This window comes from Xenopus laevis, chromosome 3S, assembly GCF_017654675.1.
Source record: "Xenopus laevis strain J_2021 chromosome 3S, Xenopus_laevis_v10.1, whole genome shotgun sequence".
Taxonomy (NCBI): Eukaryota; Metazoa; Chordata; class Amphibia; order Anura; family Pipidae; genus Xenopus; species Xenopus laevis.
The window spans coordinates 70,484,237-70,490,236 of record NC_054376.1 but is presented as its reverse complement, the minus strand read 5'-3'; positions in this window follow the sequence as shown (position 1 = coordinate 70,490,236).

The window sequence follows — 6,000 nt, the reverse complement described above, 5'->3', positions numbered from 1 at the left end:
GCCTGCATTGGCTACATATTTTTTAACATGACCCCATTTCTGAGGTTGAGTACATTAACTAGTGAAAATGCATGTGTGCATTCAAAATCGTATGTGCATCATAAATTAAAGTGATCACCGGGGAGCAGTAAAGAAATCCTCTAGTCTAGTATATGAGCTCAGGCTACTTTATCAACTGTACATGCACAAAAGTATTACCTAGCCATTTAGGTATGTTACATTTTAACCTGTGGCATTTAAGTAATACAGATGATTAACAGTGTAGAAGTTATGACTTGCCCCAGCATCTGTGGGTGCCCCATGGGTTCAGTTAGAAATAAATCTTAGGAGCAAAGGGGTCATATGTAAGGCATGGATATTTGGCAAGTATGGCTACCTAGATACAGTCCTTTTCATAGTGATCCCTCCCTAATCTTACCTTGTTTTTTCTCTCTGTAATCTACTTTATCACTTTTTATCCTTGTTTTTTCAAATGACATATTGAATGTACCTAAGCCTGATGGCAGAGTATATATATAGGACTGCAATAAATAATGTAAAAGAGCTCAGAACTTGAAATAAAAATTATTAAAGATAAAAAAAACACTTGGGGTACCAGTTTGTTAGGCATCCCCAGCTGAAACTAATGTTGACCTGGCGCTCCACTACTTTAAAATATACACTGGTACAACAAGGTTATTTTATTAAATACTGTGCAGCCAACATCATTTGCCTGTTGTAGTCATCTCCTGTGCGGCTTGTTGTGGGCACATGTATAGTGCAGAAACTCAATGAATGATCTACTGGTGCTACTTTTGCAATGGAATGTATCTACTGTTGATGTGGACTAATTCCCTTAACTAAACCATTTATGCTCTCATGCCTTTCGAGGTGGCTTTGTATATTTCCCAGTGTTGCTGTTGTCTCTCATCTTCTGAATGTTGTAAGCTGATTCATGGAGACATCCTCCAATTATTATAAAGCAACATACTGTAATGCAAAATGGGCATATGCACTGCATAGAATAGATACTACATTTCTTATTGCATAGAACCAAATGTGACGCATGGATTCAATCCTGGTTTGGAACATCCCCTACTAGTATATTGCCCTCTATTTTATAAAGGAAGTTCCAGTGCCTGTAACTTGGATGAGGACAGCCCTTAATAATGTCAGGAAACAGGGACCCCAGGTATGAGGTATGTGGTTAGTGGTAGATGAGCTCCACAGTAGGAGTAATAGTTGGAGGTATCTCCCCCACTGGATGCTGCCTGTTTGTGTAGGGATTGTGTAGGGTTTCCAGTTAGAGGATTTCCCTGGAGGTTCCATCCCAAATGATCCAGGTTTGACATTTGTCTCCAAGAGAGTGTCAGTGTGTGAAATGCCCTGCACTTTACCTGAAGTTCAACATTGGTACTGCACAAGTACTGCTTTCAGTGTTTGACATATAAATATTTTGGTTTTGGTTCAAGAATCTCTGATGATCAAAATCCTGTTTGCACTGCTTAGTGGTGCAGTTTAGAAACACTGCTTACTTTCTCCACACACTAATGGAATGGCCCAGCTAAGAAATAGGGTCAAATGTAACCAATCCTTTCCATTAATGATGTGAAGATCTAATGTTAGGCTAAAATAGCTTACAGAAGCATCTGGCTATTTCTTGAGAATTGCCTCCTAATATGTATCTGCTCAGGCATTTGTTATGCCAAAGTATAATAATCTAAATTTTAAAGTGTAGTTAATTGTGTTTTCTTTCTCATATTAACATCTACCCACTGAAATTATATATCCTCCATCTATAAATCCCAATGCTTCTGAGTTCAGATGCAAAGGAGGATTAGTCATTATCAAACAGGAACTATGCCATTTAAATACATACTGTATGCACATGTATGCATCATAGACATAGTATTTTCATTATTTCAAATGTTTCCTGTCTGAGTCTGAAGACTTCCCAGGGCAAATGGCTGACAATAAATTATCAGAGAAAATGGGAGGAACTAATGTCAGTTTCCTTTTCTTTAATGAAATGAACACCTGCATCCTGCATGAAAGTTTGACAGATTTGTCAGAAGATGATAATCCAGTCAAAAACAGCCATCATATCAGCATAACTGGAAGCACTGAGTACATAAATGACAAATCGTTCTGTTTGTAGTTTCCTTGTCTTCATACTGTTAAAATAACAAGAAAGCTCTGAAGTCTAGATACTGTCAAAAATAAACATGGAAAAGAGTTTGCTCCTGCTTTTGCTATTCTTTCTTCTAAGCCATTTTTTTATATAAATTGTACTACAAAGAACTATACCAATTTATGCGTGCCAGTTCATGGATGTAGAGGTTTGTATTGATTGCATAATGTATTGATTGAATAATAATAAAATCAGGAGCTGACACAAAATCTATACCTAATATACAGTATCTGTTTCCAAAAAAGGGACCGGGAAATATAAAAAACTCTAACTGATTGCACCTGCTCTAGTAAGATACCAATTATATGCTTACTTTTAAACTGGTGACTACTATAGGGCAAATTTCTTATCCGAACCCATCCATGTTCAGGGCTTCCAACTGCAGAAAAACAAGTAATAGCCTGGATTCTCTTGGGCTTTCCACAATCAATTGCTGCAGAATCACATTTAAAAACATTTTTTTTCTTCAGGAGCTATTTTTTGGACAAAAATAAACAGCTTGACAGGTTTTAAGTGGAGAACTTTTTATTTTTGTCATTAACCCACTAAAGGAAAAAACACACTTTTTGGAATATTATTCTCCAAGATTTGAGTTCAAGAAATCACTAATTTTTAATAACTGAAAAGTAAACAGGTACTGTGCATTTTTTAATGGTGGACTAATGACAAAGAAAAACTGAATAATTTTGTCCCTTTTAGGCACCTATATAATTGCAAAGAGACTATATTATTTATTGGGGTGGTTTACGTTTATTAATTCTCATATAAACATATGGGTGCATGTGGTACTAAGATTTATAATACATTTATGTTTATATAAAAGAAATATGAAATATGACAGTTATCATATTGCCTTGTCTGCATAAGGAAAATGTATTCACTTTAAATGAACTTAAATTACAATGTAAAGTAGAATAGTACTAGAATAGTATAGCAGTATATTAGCTGTTTCTAAGACATACCTTTTACATCTTTTTGACCAGATCCGTCTAAAGAGCCTTGTTATCATTTAGCTGGTAACTATGAGACTGTGTCAGTGGAGTCACTGCCAGAAGAAAATCAGAGTATGATTTATTTAGGGCCCACACATAGAGAGTCATTGGGTGATTGACATTAAGCCAGCTGCTTAACAAGAATAACCGTTCAATGCCGAAAAATTTGTGAAACGGCAAAAAATTAGCGAAACACAAAGAAAGATAATGTGCATCAAAATAATTTTGACACGCAAAATTCGGAAAAATTTTGCAATTCCAAATGCATTAAAGTCAATGAGCATCCAATTCATTTTAACGCGCGACAATTTTTACACGCGGCCAAATTTTTTTGAACACGGCGAATTTTTTCGCTGGTGAATTCTCACCATAGTTTTGCGAAAACATTCACCTTCGGCAAATCCACGCCCATTGCTAATTGCAATTAGTCTTCATACCTAATATCAGCAGGAGCTATAACAGACAATGTGATTCATTTATAAACACTGGGTAAATTTGCACCTAGGCAGTAACCCATAGCAATCGATCAGTGATTAGTTTTTTCAGGCAGCTGCATGGTGAACACTGAAATAAATCATCTGATTGGTTGCTCTGGGTTACTGTGCAGGAGCAAATTTGCAAATTTTATAAATGAGCCCCAATGTGCCTTAAAATAAAACTGCCTTTCCCTGTAAGGGACATCATTTTTCATATGACATGCTTCTTTGAGGGCATTGACGAAGTGTGCTTGCAGGAGCGTAACTACAGAGGAAGCAGACCCTGCGGCTGCAGGGGGGCCCAGGAGGTATAGGGGCCCCATGAGGCCGTAATTCATATACAATTTCAATGAATATTAGTAAAACAGCTCAATCTCTAGACATTTTGCAGGCAGGTAAAATAGTTTGCTGTGGGGCCCAGAAATATCTAGTTATGCCACTGTGTGCTTGGGGTTCATTTGAAGGACTGCAATGATAATCTTAAGAAGGCTATATGACAGATAAAATCATACAAAATGGCATTTTAAATGGTTATCTGCGTGCATATGTGGGCCCACCAATCTCAGACAATATCAGTGTACTGCTAAGGATATATGTCAATTTGGGAATTGGGCAGGTTTGATAATGACATCTGCCAATGGGCCATGTTCATCTGCCGATTCCAATGTTACAAAGGTTCCTGATCTTTGCATGTAGCTTCATAACAATAGAAATCCATTTGGACTGTGGGCCAAGATTACAAGATCAGACTGTATGTGGCTGCCTTAATTGACTGTCTCTCAATTGGAATGGCAGGGGGTCGGTAATGCTTCTTTCATTGCCTTGCTGCTAGTGTATTTTATCCCACATGTGTTTTTACTTTTTTTCAGCCAGTTTTATTGTATTTATGCTTATTGGTGGCATATGCTCAATACAGACAGTTAAGTAACTTTTTTACATGGGGAGTGCTTAGTTTTCAAAATGAGAACTTAAAATAAAGTTGGGGGCCTATTTACTAACAATCAAATTTCATTTTTTTTCCCAATAGTAATGGTAAAATTTGTGAATTTACTATTTTCTAAAAAGCTCTACAAATTCAAGATTTAAGTGTTATAAAAACCATGAAAACCTCGAAGGCAAAACTTTGCCAAGTAAAAGTTGCTGAGGTCCTATAGAAGTCAATTGGAGCTGTGCTGATCCTATTGGACTACTTTAAAACAATACAGACTTTCAGAGGTTTTTGGGATTTTTTTGAGGTTTTCAAGATATTTGTATTTTTAGCATATTGTTCAGCTCTTTTTTTTTCCATCCGTACATTTTTTTATTTGGATATTTTAATAAATTCAATGACAATCATGGTTTTGGAGTTTGGGGGTTTAGTTATGGTTTCAAGAACATCTAAAACCACTAAAATTCAACCTTCAATAAATAAGCCAATAGGTTTTATTAATTGGGATGGGTTGGATCTTTTATTTCCTAATTGTGTGTGGTGGTGCAGTTACTTGTGTGGTATTTCTACTTTTTCTTTAGCTCCCCAGAAACAGCGGACCCTGAAGTCCATTTGTGTCTAAAGCCTATAGATAATATTGTGTGATGTGAATGAAATTTTGGGTGCTATGATTCTTGTTTAGAATGTGCCCTACCTCGAATAATTAATTTAAATGATATAGTAAAATCAGTTAAAAATAAATTACTTTGCATTAGGATTTTTACACATTTCATCTTAAGGTAAGGAGAAGTATATCTGATTTGGTACTTAGCTCTATAGGTGCCACACTCATTTACATTAAAAAGACTGATCCTGAAGTTTAACATTTGCCTAGAATAGTCTGGGAGAGCAAACTGGACTTCTTCGGTCACTGATGGTGCAATAATTAAAGGTGTACTCTGCAATATACCCGTTTTTCTGTAATTAACAAACAAAATAGGTTTGTCGGACAAGTGCCTATGCGAAGGGTTAAATTTTGCAGTATGCATAGCTGCCGGTAGAATTTATTGTTGCATTAATCCATAATGTGTTTATACCAGGTCAGGCCACTGAAAAAAAACTGTGCCTTATAGAAATCAGATTGAAAAGTACAAATCATGAATCCCAAATGGAGACCTAAGTACACATCAAACAACCAGCCATATGGACTGCATTATGGAATGGGAATGATCTTAGTTATGTAATAACATTTGGGAAGTAGAGCTGAATGACTTTGTTGTTGATGTTTTTATAGAAAAATTACATAAAAGAAAAAAAGATCCATGAGATTAAATTGTGTTGACCCTTTCACCTCAGGCAGCCATTACAGTGAAGAGAATGACTTTAGGGATTATAATCTTAATTATGGCATATGGACTGTAATGATACACATGGCTTGAACAATAAGAATCTTAT